Source organism: Gymnogyps californianus, chromosome Z (genome assembly GCF_018139145.2).
Source record: "Gymnogyps californianus isolate 813 chromosome Z, ASM1813914v2, whole genome shotgun sequence".
Classification (NCBI taxonomy): domain Eukaryota; kingdom Metazoa; phylum Chordata; class Aves; order Accipitriformes; family Cathartidae; genus Gymnogyps; species Gymnogyps californianus.
Genome location: NC_059500.1, coordinates 57,131,024 through 57,155,910, shown reverse-complemented (window position 1 = coordinate 57,155,910; position 24,887 = coordinate 57,131,024).

Genomic DNA, 24,887 nt, shown 5'->3' with positions numbered 1-24,887 from the left:
AATCAATATATTTTCTTTGCCTCTTAAAGTATGTTTTTAATGATCAGCTGGAATTACTTTTATGCAGGAAAACTGTTTTTAATAAATGAAAATTAAGGATACATTTGTAAACTTTAATTTTATAAGAGAAAAGGGACTAAACAAACCCCACATAGTTTGAGCGTAAGCAACAACCTACAAGCAGATTAAAATTTCAAATGCTAAATATGAAAAATAATGTATTGAGAGTTAAAGATGGTCCTTTAAAAAATCTCTATTTTCATCTATTTCAATGTGTGAGATGATTAATTATTTCTCTTTCACATAGCCCAGTTAGAGTTCTAAAAGAGAGGGGCTTCTGCTCATTTCAAAGGCCCTTTTATTCCTAGCCTACAGAAACGAGAGGCTGAAACTGTTGGCTTTACCCTTGGAGCCCCGCTCTGGCTGTGCGTCGGGGACCCACAAAACCCGAAGCAGGACGTTCCCCTCTTTGCTCATCTGTCCCACGTCCCTGCTGGAGTTTGGGAATGGTCTGTGGGTCACCTTCTCAACCTGCTGCCATTCTCCGTGGGCCATACTGCCCTACCACAGGTTTCAAGCCAGATCAAAAATGGAGCATGGAGGGGAGTATGGAGGCAGAGGCGTGGATGTGATATACCTCCTGTTCCTTCTGCCTGAGAGGCTGGGAGGACAGCTGGTGGCACAAACTTCTTAAATAACCCAGCATGAATGTCTAGGATTGCCCTGAAGAACTTTTATTTTCACGGCTCTTGGCACAGAGACACGTTGGAAGCTCAATTGGAGATGAAGGATCTGGTTAAGATACATAACTTTTGGAGGTAATTCCAGCTGGGTCCAGCTATGGCCCTGCCCTGAAGTGTGTGGGGTCTAATCACCAGCCCAGTTTATCAAGGGTCAGGGAGCCGAAAATCGTGGACAGAAATAGTATATGGCCTCTTCCCTCCCTGCACAATAAACCCCTTTCTCTGTTCCCATAACTGAAGATCAAGACATTGTCTTGCAGATATTTTGAAACTAATAAGAAATTATGATTATGTCAAGCAAAATACTTGCAAGGAGGTTTTGTTATGGGGGGGATCAAAGGGCAGATGAAAGAGGCTTTTATTTATAAACCACTTTTATTCTTTAACCCACTGGGGGCTGTCATAATATAAAAGACAACCCTTTCTTTGACCTTTCTGTGCAGCTTTATAAAAAAATAAGCATGAGACAAGTTTATAAAAGCATTACTTGAATTCTAGAAATAAAAAAGTCATTGTACTCAGCACCATAAAGCTACAAGCACAATTAGCATCATGTGCAAAATGTAAAAATAACTTGACGATTAGTTTATCTTAAAACTATTAAGAGGTTCATGGTATTGTAATATGCTCACAGAAAAAGTATAAAATACGTAAAAAATTTTATCTCTTTTGCCTAAGCTACATTTTAATCCAAGTTAGTTTCTTTTTCAGTGTCAAGTATCCAAGCTTTTTCTGACTCTCCAAAAATACCTATATTTGTACTTTTACTGATAGAATATGACCGCGTCTCACTCACAAGATATGCCTTTTTTATTGTTGTTCTAAACCACATGCTTTGCATTTTCATTAATACCTACAGTAGCATCACCAGTATAATTAAAATATAATTCAAAAAGTATTTGCAGTCTGTTAACATTTCTTTGACTATATACAGTTGCTAAATCCTACTCTGAACTGAAAGAACCTTTCTTCTAGTGTATGTCTGATATGCAGATTTAAATTAACCTCTTTCTAGGCACCAGTAGCTACATTCACAGAGACTGACACTTTAATTGTCTGTGTCCAAAATTTTGATCCTTCAGCCTCCTGTTCAGCTGCTGCCTAACTTGAGAAGAAGCCAAATTTCCTCTGCTCTTTTATTTCTCCCAGTAAAATCTCCAGGGTACTTATATGTTTGCCACACACTGGATATACGTGCAATCAGTCAGTCCTGCAGGGTAGCTCACAAGGTGTCCCGCTCTTGCCCTGCCTACCAGACATCCTCCCTGCCTTGGTCAGTGTCTTTGAAACTTGCGTACTAAACTGGCTTCTGCGCAAAATAACCAGGCCACGCTGCTCATGCAGAACAGAAGATGCAGCTGACAGTGGGAGAGAGAAACCAGGGTCCATATTCCTACTTCACATGGGCAGAGTAGGATTTCAACTGAGCTCCCCTGAGCAAAAGCATTAAGCCACTAGGAAAGCCGGCAGCAGGAGTGGGACTCCAGCCAAGGCTTTTCTCGTGTTTGTTTGCTGAAAAGGACCAGTCTGGTCTGGGCTCCAGCCACAGCTCCTGGCTCTGGATCCAAATGGAAGGGGTTGGGTACCGATTGCTTTTGAGGCATTGATGTCGCGCTCTGTTCCTCACCGTGCTATTTCCTGCTTAGCTTAGGAGCTCCCTGACCTCTGGGGCTTTTCTTACCATTTCCCTTAGCAATCCCTTATGCATTTCTTTATGCATATGTCAGGCTTCTAATTGAAGGCTGAGAAGTCTGCAGACGGTAAGTGGCTTGGGAATAAACATCAATCTGCAGAAGCCAGGCTCCTTTAGTAGGTGTAGTACTATATCTTGCTTGGCCTATTGTAATAATTTCTATTTTGTTAACTTGTCCTCCTCTGCCTGAAATCCCCAGCCATGATTATGAGCAAGGCTATATTCTGTTTAAAGTCAGAAGCCTGTACCCCAGCAGTCAAATCTCTGCTCCTGCCTGATTGAAGTTAAGATGTTCAGGCCTAGAGGAACAATTGATAAGATCAGGCATTTATGCTTCAGTCTTGTAAACAGCTTTTATGTAAATAATATCTTGAGTTCAATGGGGTGTCTTGCCTATGTAAAATAATACAGACGAGTCTTATTTTGCACGCCTCTTGTAACTCGGAGAACTGAGGTCAGCTGCTCCATTTTAGCATCTCCGGACATCTTTGCCATTTTGGAGATGGGAAGTGGAAATGCTGAACTACCCCATGGTAGACAGTTCTCTTCCTATATTTCTTCCAGACTGCTGCCAAAACATATTCATGCAAACTTGCTCTCCTGACATTTCTAGCCCAATTTGCAAATCTGTACATTCTGACAAAGTCTGAAGAAATTTGTATTTTGCCTGCTTCTCTGAGCTGGACAAAACCTTCTGAGATCCACATATAGTGTGTCTCCAGGCTATCAGCCAGGGTCAACACCACACTCAGTTCATCTCACTGAACTGAACTGAAATTGCATTTAGGGTATGTCTTGAGATGCGTTTGTTAGCAACGATAAACATGACTGAACAGTTTTCTGCGGACAGGTCCATTTATGGAAGATCTGAATTAGTGAGGGATTACATGACAGGCATGGCTCACTTGGTATTTCTGGGCTTAACTCGGACCAGAAGAGGTGTATGAAGAAACAGGGTTAAATTAAAGAAAGGAAGAATAAACTTAGTCACCATAGGATTCTGGAATCACCTTCTTTCAGAGACATATGTTTCTTCTTAAGCTTGAACTCTCCTTAATACCAGCGCTTCAGATCTGAAGAAGATTTGTGCTGATATCAACAGGAAATTCTGTTATCATGCCAATGAATGTATCATGACTGAAATTTAACCTGACGTCTGCTCAACTGTGGGTGATTTTGCATTAGGTTGCATATACTCAGAATTAAAGCCTTTCTGCTTCAAGATGAAGTTCAGACAAAATTTCTATTGAAATCAATACCACTTACCTGAACAAGAACTATAGGACGGGGCCAGCATAACACACAGATCTAAGATACAATTTCATGTAACTGGAACAGAAGAATATAGTCAATGTCAAATAAGACTAAAAATTATGTCAGTGTTCTGTGTTGATTTCCATCTTACATTTCATAACACTCAAAGTGAACTAGTTCTACCATCCCTCTAGCACTCTGAGTCTCACTCAGCCACCAGAGACAAAAATGCTATGTATCAGCATTCACAAGGACAGGCGTTGCACTGGAAAACTCAGGTTTCCCATGGGACTGAACCAGAATTAGTTCTTGCAAGTCTGATCAAACATAATATTTTTCCATGAATGACATGTTGGTGCCTTTATTCTATTTTGAATACACCTTTCATGCTTTCTTACAATAAACAATTTTGCTCATTTTGAGTTGGAAAAGAAGCTGTAGATTTTTTACAGCGAATGGCTCAGGTATGAGTTAAGCAGTTGCAATGCGTAGTAAGGACAAAATCTTCCACTCACTTCCAATTCCAGTGAGAATGAACAATCCTGTAAAAGGGCTGGTGGCTCAAAATCTGTGATTTTTTTCTCAGCTATATCTGCTAGCTTGATAGAAATCATCACCTCTTCCCACAGGCTTTGCCTGACAATAATATGTAACAGGCACTGGACAGGTCTCACGGTGCTTTGCAAGAGAGGGTGGATTGGATGTCCACCAAGTCACTGAGGGGAAAAGGCAGGTCTCCTGAGTGCAGGGTCCTTCCGTACTGTGACTGGCCCCAGCCTACTCCAGTACTGCTCTAAACCAGATGATACTTCAGGTGGTGGTCTCCTTACTGACTTTGATCAGAAGCAGACCCTTCTCAGTGGAATCCAGTGAAAGGGCAAGAGCAACAGGCACTAACTGAAGTACAGAAAATTCCATTTCAGTGTAAGGAAAAAAACCCTTTTTTTAACTGTGAGAGTGGTCAAACACTGGAAGAGGTTGTCCAGAGAGGTTGTGGAGTCTCAGTCCTTACAGACAGTCAAAACACAACTGGATATGGCCATGAGCAACCTGCTGTAATTGATCCTCCTTTGAGCAGGGGGGTCGGATGAGACGATCTCCAGAGGTCTGGCCAACCTCAATGATTCTGTGGTTCATAATTGGTCCCAGGCACTTACCTAACTGAACAAATTCTTCTTATTAATGGTTGTGCATCTGAAGCAGTTTGTTTTCAGTTCTGCTTCCAAGGAAACTGCACGTTTGGGAGAGAGACATTTCATACAACCACTAGGTCCACATCCGATCTCAGGATAATTAGAACCCAGCACTGACTCTTTAGCAATTAGGAGTATTTTAATCTGTTGACTTTGCTTAGATGAAAACAAACATGAGTGGATGATTTCAGTCTAGTTATATGCTCTGAGATGTATACACAGAATTTAGTCTGTGGTTAATCTTGCAAATCTCCCACGTCTGTTGGAACATGCACTGTCCCCTCAGCCAGGCTACCTCCTGGCTTCCTGGCATAAATAACTAGGTTTCTCAATAGTTTCCAAACAAATTTTCTTCCTGTTTAGATACAAGGCCTATGTCCACCAAACAGCTGGAGATTGCATTAATTTTTGATGGTGGACCCAAATAGTTCTCGCCACCTTGGGAGGGAAGCAAATAGAAATCAGCACAGTGCTGGAGGCTCTACTTGATTTTCCTGTGTTACAAGGCTGGGGGAGAGGGAGGAAGAGGAGGAATTGGCCCTCACTGTGTAGCCCAGGGGTCCTGGCTCACTGTGATGATACGCATCTCCCCGCCATGCTGTCCCTGCTACAGAGACACTGGCAGTTGCAGGTGGGTTAGATCATCTCCAGTTAAATCCTCAGCTAAAGCCAGCAAAGATGGTGAGTCAGAGCCTCTGCATTCATGAGAGAACTTGACTGAGCTTGAACCAAGAACTGATCTGAACCATTGTTTTTCAAATTGAACGTGAACTGAAAACTACTTCAGTGCAAACCCCAGCCTGACTTGTGTATTGGTACCATTTCAAAGAGTATCCACCTGGGTTTGAAAACTTCAGGCTATGCCTGCACGGTGCAAAGCAGAGCTGAGCAGAGAGGCTCCCAGCCCTGAGGACCAGCCAGGCTCAGCAGTGGGGACAGAAAGACAGAGAGCCAGGAGAAACCAGGCTGCTGAGCCTTAGTCCAGTGTCATGTCAATGCACTGCAGCACCTGAGGGAGCATCCTGGCCTGGCACTGAGACATATAAATGAGCTGGTGTGCGTGGAGCTCTCCTGGGAATGTCTGCCAGGCTCTGCACTGAACCAGGTAAACCTGTCCTTGGAGGGGTGCTTCAGTGCTAATCACACTTACTGTCAAAAATGTTTATTTTTTGTCTTTTGCAGCCATAATGAACTTCCCACCCTGAAATTACGTTGCGCCTTCTTCTGCTTCACTAAAGAATCATCTGCTCTCAGCAGACTTTTCCCTTTTGATTTGCTTTCAGCTAAAGCAGATAGAATGAGTGTATCGAGTTTCCCACCACCAGGCATGTTTTATGGATCATTCATTCACTGAGTCATGTAGCTCTTTTGAACTATTCCCCATTTTTCAACATCAATTTTAAGTGGGAACACCAGATTTGGACATACTACTGCATTTGTTCATGTCACATTACAACAATAACCAGGCTAGCTTGAGTGGCTTAGAGATAAAATATCTGCTTTTCCCCTATGTTCATGTTCAGCCTAATCAAACTAATGACCCCGGTTGAAAGAATAAGACCGTTACTGCTATTTAATTCACTTATTTTTATTTACCAAAGAACTTGTCCAGCTTCTAGACACCTGTATAAATAAGACTTGAGAAAAAGATAAATGTTCTGGCTTCATTTGTTATGGCTCAAAAAAGCTCATTCTTCATTGAGAAAAAAATGTAAATGAGTGTTTCAGTTTGCTCTGCAAATCCAGAAAACTTAATTGGAGAGGCGAGGTCAGGGACATGGGATCTTCCGTGGTGACTTTCCCTTTTAGTGCTGCTTGGAGAATTCTCTTTTCAAGTGGAAGCAATTGCTGCCCTCAGAGCTTTCTTTTGTCCCGAACACCATAGCATCGCAAAGGAGAAAGTGCATGATCCGTTACAATCAGCAGAAGGGACTGAACTGTTGGGCAGCAGAGAGTCACCTGAATTTCCCATGTCACTGGAGGAAGACCAATTAATGTAGTTATTTGAGTCACAGAGACCTGCAGGGAAACTTAGGCTGAGACGTTTGACTTCAGTTTTCTGTTGCTATAATGTCTCATGGCACTTCAGTCTCACACCAACATACCACTCCTGGGGACAGGGAACAGGTCAGCTCTGTTGCTTAGTGTCTAAGAAAGCTGACATTCTACCAAGTAGGTAGTTTCTGTTCACTTCTTGCCAAAAAAATTAATACATAACCTTTCTGTGTTGGTTTTTTTGGTTGGTTTTTTTTTTTTCTGGCAATGCAGCAAGTCTGTTTCCCCCTATTTTCCATTGTTAGGACTTTTAAAAGAAGTGGGTGGTAGAGGAATTTTGAATACGGAGCAAGTTTTTCTCTGTGTGTTACCTATTACAAAGTCCCCAGCCAGCAACAGTGACGTGTACCTCCATTTATCAGGTACATCTTGCAGAAGTCAGCTGCAGAGCAGGGAAACGAGTTTTGTTTCTTTGCAGGGCGGTACACCTGCTTCTGCTCAGTGTGTCAGTTACATTTCTCCTCCTGTCTGTCGTTCCTACAACATCCCCCTCCTTGTAGCTATTTCACTACCTCTGAGAGGTTAAAAGTAGCAAAATCTATATGATCAGCTAGTCTATCACCCTGTCAGTCTAAATTGCTGCCTCCAGCATATCTTCTCATGTTTTGTCTGTCTGGGGTCTCTCTTGCAACTGGAGGCTAGAGATGATTGTGAGGCCCCAGAGAGCAACTTTTTCCCCTTTCATCTACTTCAGAAAATTAATCCCTTCTGAACCAAAAGATGGGTGTGTATAAATACATGTATATATACGTATATATGCATGTATCTATCTATATATAATGACATTTCAGGTTTCTTGCATTTATTTGCAAAAAAAAAAAAGAGCCAAAGGCAGAGTAGTTCTTACAAATTTAATTAATAAAACATATGCCTGACAGAAGTTCACAAAAACATCTGTTATTTCATTTTGAGAAATGCCAAGTCTGCAGTATGAATGGCATCCTGGCCTGCTTCCAGCCTGGATAATTGCATTCTTCCTACCTGTGAATGTTCCTGCCATTTCAGTTGGATGCAGCATTTCTTCCACCCTCCTTTGCCAAATTACTCTGTGCTACTGACGTGTATCCTTAAATGGCTGCCGTGTTTCGATCCAGAGATGGCTTCCTATCCACTCGCAAGCAGTACCTGAAGCTTTGACAGCTCAAGGGTGGATTCAGCCTGCTGGAATCCCTGCAGGTATAAGGGATGTCATTGTCAAACATTTGCTTTGGGGTTCTGAGGCTGAAAAATTTAGAAGACATGATGATATGGCCAGCTACAGTCAGCCATTCATCTAAGCTGGAAGTTTCGTTTTCAGAGATATTTAGAAACAATGGCCATGCTAATATGCAGTAAGAAGTATTGACATAAGGACAGTGCCAGGCATCCCCAGCTGCACTGTCCCCAGAGCAGGGCTGGAAGGGGCCTCACTGACTTTGCAAATGGGCAGAAGCACCCTGTGAACCTGTGCTGGGCCATGGGCAGGCTTGTCTACTGCAGGATTTTCCATCAGGCGTCTTCCAGCAGGAGTTGGGTGAAACTGAGACAATTGTGAGAAGGGTTTTTCCAGGTTCATGCAGGGCAAAAGTTGACATGTGGGCATAAGTGGGTTTTGTTGTAGTTGTGGAAAAGATTGAGACTTGGAAAGCAAATGAGCAAATAAAAGCATAAGAGGTCTCAAATCTTCCTCATACCTCTCTGCTGTTCAGGTTCCCGTCTCCTGGTGGGCTGGTTCTGGAGCCTCTTGGTACTCAGTACTCTGCATAGTGCACACGCATTATGCATCTCAAATGGCATGAATGCTCTTTCCTGGTAATGGTTTTGAGATACAAAGTCTTGGAAACAAAGAAAAATCGTTTGCAAGAAAGACTGGGTATTCCTCAGCCTTAACCTTTGACAGTGACTTTAGTTTATGTACAGTAAATACTATAAAAAATTGATTTGGTAACATTTCACTAATTTTGGCTGAAAGTTTCCATTTTATGGAAATTCTTGGGGGAAAATATTCACTGTTAGCTTAAAACGTGAATGTGGGAAGGAACATTTCCCACAAAAAATATTTTAAAAATCACCGGAAGGTCTCTTTTCAAAAAGAATCTTAACTTGGAATTCCCTAGGCTCAAATGCCCCAGCTCAGCTATGATTCCCAGAGATGCGAAGATTTCTGATCTGATGGCTCCAAACAAGAAACATGGAAGTTTTAGGAGTCCCATTGACCCCAGCTTTCAATAGCTCCCATAGCAAGGTTATTTCAGAGCTGCAGACCCTGGAAGCACTGCAATGTCCTTTGCCAGCTGCACAGAGGCTCAAGTTCACTAGCGTCTTTAGAGCAGTGGTCACATGGCAGATGGTAGCACAGAGCTCCAAGCTGGACAGTTAATAACCCAGGTGCTGCTGCAGGCAGGCTGCTTTGAGTATCATCAGAGCCATTGTCTCTCCAGCTAGCTTGGGTATCACTGCATTTTGCATGACCATAATGGCGGAGCTGCTCTGCAGCACGCTTCCTGCACAGACATAAGCTTCATGAAATCTGCTCGGGGCTTGCTGGAAGTCTATTGGAGCTGCCTTTTCTCACAAAAACCTATTTCATCAAAAATTCTGACCAGTTTTCTTTAACTTTCCCTTTTCACTGGGCTGAGTGACAGTATGCACTGCCAGAGTGAGGTCAGTCAGCTCCTTTTAAAGCCCCAGGTAACTCCACTGAAGTCTCTGGTCTTGCCTTTCCTCCACCACCAGACACATCAGAACAGAGGTGGGCTCTTTCAAAGTCTTTTCAGTTATTTTAAGCCCAGGAAACAGAAAGAGGACAACTGCATTCCTATGGCTTACAAAAATGCATGAATTGGAAATACCAGTGTTTGAAGTGAGACTGCTAATCAGAAAACTTACTTTCCCTGTGAAGCAGGAATATTTTTGAAAAGTAATTGTGTTTATTCCAAAAGTTCCTTCCATCTGAACGAAAAAACAATTGATCTTGTTATTGCTCAGAATGTGACATATTTCCATTTCATTGTTATTCTTTATAGTGCCCAAAATTAAAAAAAAAAGAAAGGTAATCTAGTGGTCTTTCCTTCCTTAATTGGTTATTAGAATGGAGTAAAATGTGATGGTGATTATCTATGTAGATTCCTTTTAGATTCCCAGCTTCAAATCCAGAAACATGAATGACGACAAAGTGGCTCCTAATCAGTCACTAAGCAAGGTTCATTAATAGACAAACTGTGGGAAAGGTAAACTTTAGAAAAGTTAAGTACCTGAGAAAGGAGAGCAGCTAGCAAACAGAAAAAAACCCAATTTCACAATGAAGTGACAAGTTAGTCACTTAAATGACATGAAATTGATTTTTTTTCCCCACTGGAATTGTGCATTGGTTTTTCTGACATACATACTAAGGGCCTGAAAGTGTATTTTGGTTTGGTTTTAACTTTTTTTTTCATGTGGATGGTTTTTATTCCATAGTTTTCTAACTGAGTTATAAAATGGGTGACCTAAATATTAACAATGATGCTCTTTCTTCAGAGCTTTGTGAGTTACTGGACATTTCCTGTGTTTACGCATATATCTATACATAGTGCTTTCCAGAAATGAAGGATATCATGTTCGAAGCACTTGAGTGACTTGGGTTGTCTTTACACAGGCAGGCACGCACAGGCACGAAGTCTTCTGCCTCTGCTCTGCGTTGGTCTGAGAAGATTCACATAGCTGTGTTTGTGTTGTGTCAGCAGAGCTTTATCACAGCTGGTACCCAGACAGGCTGCTGATACCTATTTTGGCATCTCTGCTCAGCACTGCAGTGGGCAACATAAACAGGTTCTCAATTCCTAAGTCCTGTCAAAAATGAGACTTAGATTCACAGCCAGCTAAATCTTAAAGATGTTTTTCCCTTTAAGTGTCTGTCGAGATCTTTTTTTTAATCCTGTCTTTATAGTGTGCCCTCACTGACTTTCCACCTCTACAGTGTTTACACAGGAAAAGAAAGCCTGGGTTTCTAATGCAAAAATTTTGCAGACAAACTCCTTTCTGGCTTTCTTCATTCATCATAAATGAGAAAGACAATAAAAATTGCCATCTGCCCCGTAAAGCTGTGTTCTGGGCAAGTCAGATGCTTTGGACACAGAGGAAGGGCAGATGTAATGAGACAGAAGTACTTCTTTTCTTTTTGCTTTTGATATTCTGTTTACCAACACACACTTCCTCTTCAAAATCTTTTGTAATTTGAGTAAGGAAGGAGAGTCAATGTGAATGTACTTGAAATAAAAGCTTCTCATTGAACACCTGAAGTAAGTGCAAAGGTACACAAGGTTTGTTTAGCTTGCAGCAGAGAGGGAACATTTGGAAATAACCCTTCAAGACAGCAAATATAGTTTGGTTTACATTTTGCCTCCCTCCCTGTGTGCAAATGAGGACATTATAATGGCTGTTTTGCATTGCTATTATCAATGACAACATGGTCAGTTGGGCACTATCCTTTCCAGAACCAGCCGTTCTTTTATGAAGGTGGCTGTTTTCTCCCTTTTCTATGCACACTGATGTATTCCAGTGAGTTCTGAAACATGCCTGCTCGCCCACCTGCCACTGCACCCGAAAAATCCCTGTGCCCGCATATAGGGAGAACCAGTGCTGCAGAAGTAGAAAATATCACATGCAATAGATAAGTGTGAGGTAACGTTAAATGGCTTCAACAGCTTGAATCTAGCCATACAGCTAAGAGCAAGTCCCAGGTAATCTATCTTATGCATGGCTGTAGATGCCCACTCAGGGCAGCAAAAATTTAACTCTTCAAAATGCAGGCTGTATAAACGAATACATGCTAAAAAGAGAAAATCTGTTGGGAAATATTCATTCTGTGAACAATAGAGTAATATTTTCTCAATTCCTAGGAAACAAGGAGAAATAACTGCAGATGACTGCTTTTCTTCCCTGTCCTGTTGAAGGAGGCATTAGCCTGGTTGTCCCCTCCTATCAGCCCCCAGCACTGCTTGCTGGGTGCTTCCCCTCCTAGTAAGCCACTTCTCCATAGGTTCCTGCTGGTGCCAGTCCAGTGCAGATGGGGAATGCCTGTGCAAATGCTATCAACTGTCCCAGTAACCTTTCCCCTGCTGCTCGGACCATCCCTGGCCTCCAGTTTTCCCCAGCATCTTGGAAATCAGAATGCTGCCTGGGCCACCTAGGGCAGCTCCCACCCCACTGGAGGTGAGAGGGTGACCTGCACACAGGTTTTTGCCCACGCGTTCACTTATGGGGCCTCCATTACTGCCCCATCATGTGAGTCACAGCATCAAAGCTCCTCTGGCCCCTGAGTTGTGCCTCTCCTGTTTAGGCTATGTAGTAACTTTGATGTTTTGCTGGGAATATGAAATTACTACCCTTGCAGTTTCTAATCAAGCACACCATAGATTATACAATGAGTGAGTGTTGAGGCTAAGATAGTATTTTCTCTTAATCATTCACACTTCCCAGTAGTTAAAGTTAATGCATATCATTTTCAGGAACAGATTTTCCCTATTCCCACCAGTCTGTTAACAAACATTTGCTGCAGATAGTTCACCCAGTAAAAGAGCAAAGACTCTTGCCACCCTTTTTAGGTGAGGCTTTAGTGCAAGAGGTGCACTAGATAAATACTTTCTTTGTGGGGTGAAAATTATTATTGGATAGTGCTCTGGAGAAGTGCTGGTTGGGGGAGTCACCATTTGCAGTATTCAGTGTTACATCATGGCTGGGTCAGTGACCTTTTCAACTTGGCTGGGAATCCGCTGAGAAACAGCTGTGGTGTTTTTTCTCTTGAAATGCAAAAAGGAAATTCCTTGCCTTAATGTCTAGCATTGTTAGCATCACTACAGTAAACTTCTGGGGGACTTTCTAGAGTACTTGGTGTTGTTTTTTAACTGTGAAATGCTGATTTGTTTGTCATTTATAGGGGTTACCCCAGGGTGAGCCAACACAGTTTAGTCTTGAGTTACTTAGGTCCTTGAGCCTATAAAAACGTTGCAGACCTTTAAAACCGCAATGGGAAACAGATTACACAGAGACATATTTTACTCCCAGATGCTAAAGAGGTTTGGGCAGAGGCAACTGATCGCAGTATTTGGATACTGCAATTTTTCTGTTCTCATGCTAACTCTGATAAAACATTTGCTGAAGTCAATCACTGATATACCAGGGAAATACCTACTATTTTCCAAGTAAAAAAGTTACAATATATGCCAGAGTCTGAGAGGTCAAAATGTAAAACGGAAGAAATGTGAAATAGCAGTAAAGTCTCCAGGGTGGGACTGGAGACATCCAGAGATTTAAAGGAATTAAGGAATGATGTGACTGAACTTCTAGCAATAACGTTTGCAATGGGTAGATTATCATAATGTTCAGTGATAAGCAACTGCTCTGCTGAAGTCTAAAAGCTTTTCAGAATTTACTCCAATGACAGAAATAGGTTATGGCATGTAATTTGAAAAATCCTAACCAAGACTTCACCGAAATCAGCAATTATCCTGGAGACCTGAATGGCAATGTATATTTTATTTGTCACACGGAATAAAAAGATCAGGTCTGTCTTGCTTCTTACCACACCCATGCAAAGACTTGTTCCTTACCTACCCCTGTTGCCACCTGGCCAGTCCTGTTTGGGAATACCCACCTGGTGCAGTATCTGAATCATTGGGAGACAGAGGCAAAGGCTAGTGTGAACAGTGAGAGAGCCTGGAGAGGAGCTCGGGGTAGTGGAGCAGTGCTGGGAGCTGGAGCTTGCTTTGGGATTGCCTCCCCTCTCACCTTCTAGACTGAGTGAGCTGTAGGATGGACTGCTTACACTGGGAGGGACAAAGCCATTTTGTCACTTCTCATTTAGGCAAATCAAAATCAAGGAAATACAGAAAAACTCCAGTTGCATGTTTCAGAAGGGAGCAAACCCAGCTGGACCTGTAAAATGCAAGTGATCGGCAGCTTCCCTTCCTCTCTCACCACTCTGCCCCTTGCTTATCACCACATATGGCTTTGTCTCTTGTTTCTGCATCTCCGCCATCAGTCTCTAAGTTTCTGTGTGCCCACAATTCCTCTTCGCAATATAAAACATCAGTCTCTTTAGATTTAATACTGCCACATTGACAATAGTCCTGCGGACTTTGTAGCTCTGAGAGTGACATCCTTCGTGGCAATCCTGTGTGAGGTTGTTTCAAGACCCCGCAGTCTCTCTCCTGCTGGGGGACAAAGATCTTCCCCCCTGTTTTGAGGAACAGGGTGGGAAAATTCTCATCCTCACAGGAAAACCGCACCAGAGTGTAAAACTCCACAGGCTGAAGCAAGATAAGATTTGTCAATGTATCACAATTGCTTAATTTGTGCTGACTGTTGTTTCTCTTTCACTCTACCTTCAGGAAAAAGGCTGTCGCACTAAGTTACTGTGTCTGTGGCACTGCATGGGGTGTTTCTGCTAATTCAGACAATTTCAAAGAAACTGTGAAATAGGGACAAAATTTCTGCTTTTCAAGAAAGAAAAGAACCTCACTAGAAATGTTCTTTGAAAACAAGTGACAGAGTTAAGGAGGTAAGATTTGGAAATGACATGGACATAGATAAGACAGTCCAAGTGAGACAAGTCTGTAAGGAACTTCTGCTGGAGTAGAGAAAGCTAGGTGGCTTGACGATAAATTAAATTCCTTGCAGACAAAGGCAAATTAATGCAAGTTGGAAGGAAAAATCAGAATGACATATTCCTTGGCTCTAAATTAATCACAACCATACAGAAAACAAAGTGTCACAGCAGACATCTTAGCCAAACCATATACTCTGTGTGCAGCAAAAGTGTTGGCAAACTGATAGAATGTAGCAGGAGAAGGATAGAAAACAATATTGAAAATAATATAATTATATAAACCAGTGACATGTCCCCTCTGTTCCTTCCTGGTCACCCAGCTTGAAAATAATACTGCAGAAATACTAAGGGTCCAGGGAAATACGTGACAAAAATGGTTAGAGGAATAGAAATGGATTTTTTTATGTAAGGAAAGCATGGAAAGTGTAGAGATGCTTAGATAGAGAGGAAAAAGAAGTGACAGCATGACAGAAGTATACAAAATAATTAATGCTGTGAGGAAGATTGCCTTTCCCACAAAACAAAACCATGGGGACATGAAACTGAATAACAAGACATTTACAACCAATAAAACAACCCTATTTATATAATGTATAATGGGTGAGTTAGACATCTACATGAGCAATGGGAATGGAAAGATTTTGTTGGACAAGGAAAGAAATAGAAAAGGGCTTACATCTGTGTGATTTGAGGCATAAACCAAATGACAGTGTTAAGGAGCAATTTACCCCTATGGGCAGGTTATACTCTTAATATCCTTCATGAGCAATTTTTCTGAGAAGAATTTAGGCACACTTTGAAGCATGGTACCGTAATGAATAGGCCACATCAGTTCCCGCACTGAAGGCAGCTGTGTTCCCACTGCCAGCTGTGGTGGGGAATACCAAGACCTGCACCATACATAAGCAACATAACTAAGGCACTGGAAGAAGCTGAGGTACCAAGGTGCCATATCTGGGATTCCCATGGCAGAAACACCTGTGGATGTGCATGGTGAGTCCAGTGCTGTCTAGAGGCATTGGTCTTAGTGTGCCTGTCCTGCTTGGGGCAATAACTGATAGGCTATCCATGCAGCATAGGCCGTAGGTTCAGTCTCCAAGATTTTCAGCTCAATGGTGGCCTGTGATCCAACCAGGCATCCAAAAACCTAGAGAAAAACATCATTTCTGAATGGAAAAGGGAGCCACATCTGGAAAAGCTGGATGCATGGTAGCCTTATCTAGACTTGGCTGCACAGAGAAGTACTCTACTGAGAGCAGACATCTGTGGAGATGCATCCTCAGAGTTTTCTAAGTGAGTAAGGACAAAAATTTCTAGCAGATGTAGTGCAGCAAGTAATTGTTCAAGATCACTTTACCATGTCTGACGTCCTTGTATAAACTACACACTCTTGTTTATATTAAAAACCTAGAAGCATTTCTTGATGACCTGCTGGTGGAATAATTTTGTTCAATAAGTGGAGATGATGTCTATCTTTTGTCTTGCTCCAGACAGGAAGTTGAACAGTTGCTTGTCAATCTTATCATCTGCTTTTCTGAGGTACAGTTATATGTTAACTGGAACTGCTTGGAATTTTTTTCCCCCAACAAAATGATATTTTGGGAAATGTTTCCATAAAACTTCTGTCTGGAACATTTATAAAATGCCAAATTAAAAACTTTCTACCTGGGTTCTCCGGAGTATTGCTATGGTCTACAGGAGACCAAATCCAAGTCCTTGATCTGCCTGAGATGTAGCATTTCATTCTAATTCCAACCCAAATCAAGGGGTATCTATCTCCTGTGTCCCCAGTAGCCCGTGGTGCCACAGAATGCCTGTGCACACAGTTGGCAGTTTCATTTTCACTTCAGTATGGAAATCATATTTCAAAAATCACAAATTTGGCAAAGAAATGGAACAATAGTTCTATGGGCACTCTGGACTATCTGTCACAATTTACCACATGGCTCAATAGCTATATTGAACTTCTTCCTGTCTGGTCTACTCAATTTGCTAGCTGGCAGAACACTTTTCCCAAAAGTCAACCTTCTACGAGAGAAACTCATGAGTCAGTTGCTCAGCCTCTTGGACAAGCAAGCCCAGAGATGCCCGCATGTGGTAGTGGTGATGCAGCTACTGAATTTGCAAGGGTTCATAAAATAGTTGAGGTTGGAAGGGACCTTTGGAGATCATCTAGTCCAACCTCCATGCTAAAGCAGGGCCACTGAGAGCAGGTTGCCCAGGACCATGTCAAGAATTTTTAGTAGGGCCTGTTGCGGTAGCACAAGGGGTAATGGTTTTAAACTAAAAGAGGGTAGATTCAGAGTAGATATAAGGAAGAAATTTTTTATGATGAGGATAGTGAAACACTGGAACAGGTTGCCCAGAGAGGTGGTAGATGCCCCATCCCTGGAAACATTCAAAGTCAGGTTGGACGGGGCTCTGAGCAACCTAGTCTAATGGAAGATGTTCCCGCTCATCACAGGGGGCATTGGACTAAATGACCTTTAAAGGTCTCTTCCAACCCAAACTATTCTATGATTCTATGATTCTAAGTCAAGTTTTGAACGCTTCCAAGGATGGAAACTCACAGCCTCTCTGAGAAACCTGTTCCAGTGTTTGACCACCTTAGAGTAATTTTTTTTTCTTCTGTTAAAATAGAATTTCCTGCCTCTTCTCTTGTCACTGGGCACCATTGAAAAGAGTCTGACTCCATCTTCTTTACTCCCTTCATCAGATGTTTATTGATATTGATAAGGCACCTCCTGAGTCTTTTCTTCTCCAGGCTGAACATTCCTAGCTCTCCCAGCCTCCCTTTGTATATCAGATGCTCCAGTCCCTTAACCATCTTAGTGGCCCTTTGCTGGACTTGTTTCAGTAGCTTCATGTCTCTCTTGAGCAGCCCAGCACCCAACACAGTACTCCAGATACGTCTCACCAGTGCTGAGTAGAAGGGAAGGATCACCTCCCTCGACCTGGTGGCAATTCTTCTCCTAATGCAGCCCAGGATGCTGTTGGTCTTCTTTGCTGCAAGGGTGCATTGGTGGGTAGTGGGCAACTTATTGTCCACCAGAATCCCCAGGGCCTTTTCTGCACAGCTGCTTTCCAGCTGGTCAGCCCCCAGCGTGTACTGGTACATGGAGTTATTCTTCTTCAGGTGCAGGACTTCGCGCTTCCCCTTGTTGAACTTCATGAGGTTCCTGTCAGCCCATTTCTCCAGCCTGTCAAGGTGTCTCTGGATGGCAGCACAACCCTCTGGTGTATCAGCCACTCCTTCCAGTTTTCTTGTAGCTGTACTGGTGTCTGTAGTGCTTCTCAAAAGGCCAGGGGACAAAGGTGAGGAAAGGAGGCTTTTCAGGGACTGATCAGGCAGGCCAAGACCAGCCTCACTACCCCACTGTCTAAGCCTTAACCCTCTGAAACTAAGGGTGAAATCTTGGTGATACTGAAATCAGAGGTGGTTTTACCATTGCCTCCTACTAGGCCAGGCTTTTAGGTTTTCGTTTCAAAACCATGCTTGCTTTTTGCTTGTCACAGGTATCTTAAACTCTTTTTGTTTGACAGCTGGAAAGAGGACTTTAATCCCTGAGAAGAGGACACTGGGTCAAATCCCCTTCATTGTTGGGCATCCTTGGCTGTAGTACTGTTGAGCTCAATGGCTTTCTTCCAGGGCTTTGCCTACCCATTATAATTTTCATGGAGGATCTGAGGAATCATTGTCATTCCCATTTAGGTTACCCATACATTTCTAGGATGCAGGTGAACTGCTTAATTGGAAACATCTTCTGTTTCCTAACAACAAAAGATTTTCTGGCTTGAAAAAAAGAGGTTTCTTCTTCAATAACAAAGCAGACAATTGCTGCAATAGTGCCTGCTTTCACGTATGCTTTAATGAATTTGCTTAGATTGTGGTCAATGAATAAGTTTCCTACAAAGCACGGAGAGCACCAAATTAAAACTTTGCTTTGTGAAATGATTCTCCAGAATGTCTAGCTCTCTCCAGACTCTTTTAGCTATCAGATAATCTGGGCAAAAGCTTTGTCTGAAATCAAGAAGAGAGCTGGAGTTCTCACCTCTGTCACTCTCTCCCTCTCTCTGTCTACACACACAAAGAACAAAGTTTAATAGATAGCATATGCTGTTAGCCGAGCCTTTGTTCCTGCCCCAGCAGAGTCAATGCACTGCCAAGTCTCACTGAGTTTCAGTGTGTCTCCCCATTTTTGGCTTGAGTTTCCTGCAATCTGAAGCAGTCTCACATAAAACTCTGAAGATTCACAGTACATTTAAATGGAAAACTTGAACCATCACTCAGAGAGTGCGTTTTTCAAATCTGACTCCTTTCAGTGACCAAAACTTGGCAGGTTTGCCTACAGTCTGATAAGGATGGATGAGAGACGATTGAGTCTCCTCCCTGTCTCCATACAAAACCCTAAGCAATTGGAAAGTGACAAGTCTCAGGAAATTAATGACTAAGCTATAGAATCCTCTGCTTTTGTTTTTTGTTGTTGTTGTTTCTGTTTTGTTTTTTTAAAAACATATTTCAGTATTGAAGACATTAGACCTGCTGTCAAGCTTAGGATATTAAAAAGGTGTCTAGTCTGTGGTCTTAGAAAGATCTTAGGTATGCGGAAAGATATGGTGCCTTTCCCTCAATGGCTGGGTAATTCTTTAACCTGCCTCCTCCAGGGGGATTTCCCAGGTGAAAAATTGTCTGATTCTTCTATATTTGGCCTGTTACAATTCGTTATTCTGTCTCTTTCTTTTTGAAAAGTCCTTTCCTTTGATTCTCTCTGATTAATTGTTGAAGAATTACACAGGCTTTTAGCTTTATGCCTCTTACTAAAGGTCAGATTGATTAAGTCATAGTGTACTGATAAAACTTCATGAAATACTGTGAAAATGTGGAGGCTAGAGATTGTAACCTCAGATGGGCTGGTCCTGAAAATCCCACAGTCTGCTTTTTATCTCTTCAGCATAGTGGAGGAGCATTTGTAACAGCATGGTTTGCTGATGAGCTTTTTTTTGTATCAGATGTTTCCTACCTGGTGGAGAGCAATGCTGCATGGTACGTGCTGTTTGTAAAGTCTATTTGAGACAGGCTGAGAAAGATTTTGCCTTGAATCTGATTAATGGAATATATTTGAAAAGCCTCCAATAAACCTTTATCATTGTGAATTGTAGCTGGCACATCAAATGGGTGTGAACTTACACACAGACATGTCTAATGGCTTGGGAAATGCCCTGCTAGACTAGAAGGATTTTGCAGTCTAATGAATTAAATACCTAAATGATTTTGAAATAATGTTAAGGAAACACAGTTGACAGAAGCTGAGAAAAGACGAGAGATTCAAGGTTGGGGTTGGCATTCCATCCCCAAGACATCACATTGCTCTGTGAAGAGTAACAAAAATGCAGAGGTTCAAGTAAGGGAAGGTCAGTTTCTTTATTTTTCATGTCCTGGACTCCCACTCTCACCATGCTTACTTTTATAAAATGAAAATTACAAGCCAGCTGAGTAAAAGTTAGCAACTGCACCGGTTACTAAGGACTGTATTCTGAGATTCTTACTTCAGCAATGAACCTGCTCATGTATCCCCATTAACCCATGGGTTGCAGATACTGACTAATTTTCAGCAGGCACAAGTATTTTAGGAGGCCCATGACAGATCAGCTGAGCTTGATACTCTGTGTTCATTAGGATGGTTCATAACCTCCTGAGCTGAGGTCGTCTCCAGTCTCTCAGAAGAAGGTCTTGCAGCACACAAGCCATTTCTCGCTCTTCTTTCTGGGTGGCCCTGGGTAACAGTCTCCTCTCCGTTTTTCCCCTCCCTTTGGACTTGGATTGCACCGCCTGCTTTGATTTCCCGTCAGTGATACGTCTGTGTACAGTAGAAACTGCTGCTAATGAATCTGCAGCGTGGATCACAGGGCAGCCTTGCCTAAGGCGTTTGTTCCATACCTAGAAAAAAACCTGTGATCCAAAGATAAGGTTGGATTTCGCTGCATCTTCCTCCCTACCAGAACAAAATCAGACTTCTGGCAGCAATGCTGGTAGCCTCAGTAAGTCAAGTTTCTGTCTCTCCGTGAACCAGAACATCACCTGCACAAGATTCCCTTGGGTGTGGCCCTTCCTGGGCACCTGCTTTTGGGAGCAATGCTATGTTCTTGAGCTTTTCCTGCAGAGCAAGAATCAGAGCTTTGGTCCTTGGTGGACAGAGTCAAGCCCAGCTTTGTTATCGTGGCATGAGAATGGTTCATTGTCTTTGTGCCACAGCGAGCACGTGTGGGGAAACCTAATAAATATCCCTATTCAGCCAAGATAACGGGGAGAATTAAATTGGTTGGCACTTGGATCAAAGCTCATTAGCCTTGCATCTAACACTTGACAACCAGAGATAATATCAGAAAGGGGGTTTTCTTATGCCATTTTCTGCATGTGTTGCAGTGATTGTTCATGTGTAATGAGATCATATCTTAGCAAAGAATGAGAAATAGCATTTTTGCCGGTTGTCAAGACCTATCTGAACATAAAGTTTATTTAAACACATTTTTTTGCTATGAGCTCATATTAAATCTCAGCAAGTTTATCCATCTCTAATTTAGTTATATGGTCATTACATGGAAAATCCACTTCAGATAAAGCAAAGCATTTTCATCCTCTAGTTACGCAAGTATCAGGTCACAGCAATTACATGCAAATGTCAAATACCTACTACGCCACTGCAGGGTTAACTTGTACATGTTCTGCACAAATAATGAGGAGCTTATTCTGCACAACAACGTAGTGAATGTGACATTGCATCAACAGGATGAAGGAGGTGGACAAGCCTAGTGAATGAGCTGAGCCTCTACAAAGTCTTTGACAGAGTGCTCCCAGTCTGATAAATACCCCACACGACTCCTTCCCTGTGGCCCTGATGGCCTTCACAGGCAGCAAGAGAAACAGCACAACACAATAGCTGGTGTAAACCTCCTGCAGTGTGTTTGACTGTCCTTACCCCACTGAGCTTCAGTCCTTTTCTGTGGATTCCCAACCCACCTCCTGTGAAAGGATGGAGTAAATGAGCCACACCTGCTACAGCATTTTAGCCATCTAGCCTTTCCTTTCCGTCCCTGCAGCCAAACCATTCACGCACACCTAATCACTCTCCTCTTCAGCTACTGCAGTCTTCCTCACAGGACTGTTTTCTCCCTTTGCTGGGCTGTCAGGACATTGCTGCCAAAGCCATCTTTCTTATTCTGGCTGTGCCATCTGCCTCTCTGAATGTTGGCCTGTTTCCTCAGTGCTCTCTAAAGAGATCTGATGTCCTAGTCTTGAAGACCTGCTGCTGTGCAGCTCCCCTTGCTAAATCTAACCTAGTTTCTCTGCCCTGTTATTTCCACTCAGTCATGCTGGCTACCTCCCTTGTTCCACAAAAGCCTCCATCCTCTCTTTCCCTGTCCTCACCAAATCTGCTCCTACAACCACCTCCTTCTGAGACTTTTGGCATTCAAGGGAGTGAAGGAAAACCATGAAAAGGGCCATCCATATGCCTTGCTATTGATATTCTTGTTATTTTCATCTTTGTGCTTTCTCTTCCCCATCTAGTCTACCTGCCTGTGACCTTCATTTTCTGCATATATGCTAAACATATTCATTTATCTGAGGAGATGGACAATATTCTCCAGTCTACTGCATTCACTGGCCAAAGACTCCCACAGGAGAATTCCTGTCATACAGCAATATTCTCCTATGGTACAGAGCTCCAGCATTAGACAAGCATTTTGGTTACGGTGAGAAGTGACCAGATATATGCAGGAGGTTCTTTTCAACTATTATATTAGAGTCATGTTAGCTGAAAACCCAAAGGAAATGGTAAAGCAGGCAAATTTGAAGCAAATCAAATTTTGTAATAACAGTGGATCAGAAAATATCTTCCTTTGTATGCATAGAAATTAATCTTGACCTTTTTTCTGGAGAAATTAAAAAACCCAAACATGTTCAAATAAGTATTGCCATCTGGATCCACCAGGTGAGTATGTTGAACTCCAGTAAAGATGGGTATTCGACAGTGCAAATGCGAACTGACCATTAGTGAAATCAGTATAATCACAATTCTATTGTTATTTGTCTCTGCAGCCCTGTTTAGAAAAAAGCACAAGCTGTGCCAAACAGAAAGCGAGGGAATAGCGAGCTGTAGTCTGCAGCCACAGCAAAAGCCCGTGTTCTCACTACACTGACCATAATCAAGGCCATCAATCATTTCTCTAATGTATTCTTCCTGGCTCCAGCCACATCCATTTTTACCAGATCAATCAAAATCTGCCTTTTGTTTCCTTTTTTCCCCCTCAGTGGCTTGAAGAAAACAAAACAGAAAAGCAGCCAAAATCTAATAATTTGTGAGATGTATTCTTATTCACTCCATATGATGAGATCACTCTGAGACAGCTGTTCCAGTCTCCTGGCTGAAGGTCCCAAGGAAGAGGTGGACTCAGGCTCTTCATGATTCAGTCCATACATTGGTTGCTGTAAAATGTATCTATTTCACCAATTTTCTCCACATGTGTGTGCACATGCCATGGAAAAGGCTCATACAGCAAAGCATTTACACAGTACCCATGTCACAGTCTTACCAGTGACCTCAGAGAGTCAGGGAAATGAGCTTATTCCTGTTTGTACATGCAGGCACCTGCATGAGGTGTGTGATCTCTCTCATCATCTTTATGGTTAGTGTGCCTAATCCACAGGCCTGTCTATAACTTGATACAGAAAAACAGCTTAAGGAAATGAAGAGAACCCTAGAGCAAGAAACACATGGTCCTGTGTTTTAGTCACGGCACCCCTTCCATGAAGGCCATCATCACACAAAGACTGAAATTCAGTGGACATGCTGTAAAAACGGTGTTGTGAGCTGGAGGGTGGACAGTCTCCCTCCTTAAACAGAGGAACGGACCCCCGTGGGGAGGGGCAATAACACAGCCTTTCCAGAGTCCTTCTTCCCTTTCCAACATCAGTCTTACATGAACTCAGCAAACTTCCTAGATCCTCACTTAAATATAGGGCCAAAAAGCCCAAGTCTGTTGTCTGCCCGACCACCGTCAGCAACCTGATAGGGTCAGGCTTCTTGGAAGCATTGTGAGCATAAATCTCAGCCCTTACCTGATCCACACACTATTAAGAGTTTCTCTGCATTTAAGGCCTCCTATTCAGTGCCCCAAAATATTTGCAGCAACATAAAAAACATATTGCTATAACATTTTTCATCTGTAAAGGCATATTTAAATAGTTTTCAGCCTTTAATTATATACATTGAAACTAATTTTCCATCTCAGACCCTCATGCTTCTCAAACCAGCCCTGCTACTTTATGTTGTCTCTTCCCAGCCCATCATTTTTGGTATCTGTCCATCTTCTGGGTGGCCTCGGGTAAGCCACTCCCTCTTTGTATGAATTTGCTTCTGCATCTCTAAGTTAGACTAATAATATTTACCAGCTTCACTGTGGTTCCTTTTCACAGAGCACTGCAGACATGTAAGGGACTATGGAAAAATTAAATGCCACTGCCTTTACACAAGTTGTATTTTTCAAATTCTGTCAGCAGGGCTGATTTTCAAGGGACTCTCAGAACAGAACCTAAACCTTTTCAAATGCCTTCAGATTATTTCTGTTTCTGTGCAGCACATATATTTTTTCCCATTAGCAGTAAGTTCTAAAACAGAGCTATCCACTTGTTGGCGGTTGGCAGGAGCTCAGCATTCCAATGTAAAGTGATCTTTTTTTGTCTGCCAATAATGCAATATTAACAAATTTGTCTTGATATTTATCTGTTGTTATGTCTGTTGTTAGACTGTATGAAGAAAACAAAACTTGGAACACTGCAGCAACCATTGTTTTAAGATATCTGATATGGCACTGACGACTTTCCTTCAGGAATTACCAGTTTGGAGGCAATGCAGAATCATATCATGTAAGAAGTTCCCTTGTATGTTTTCCATCACTGGCCATTTCAAGATGCACCTTCTTTCATGGTCACAAGAGCTCAGATTTAATTTCTGCTGACTGGAAACTTAGCTTTGTCATGTTATTTCTGGTAGCTTTAACATAAAATGCAGGACCAGCTGAGCCAGCTGGGAAGAAATCCCTATCACATCCAATATTTAAATTTTCACAGTAAGAATATTTGGGGTTTGTGTTCTAGCACTCACAGTATCAAGTCTCCACATATCAGTGCTGGACAAAGAGTGTGAAGAATGGCATGGTTTGCCAAACCTCACGCTTAGCACTAAGAAAGACCCTAGACAGAGGTGTGAATGGCCAGCAAGGTCTTAGGTTAAGATAAAATGAAGCTGATTAAAATCATCCTTGAATTTGTACAGTCAAAACACAGGCAACTCATCTGAGCAAAAGCTCCTCCAATACTTTTC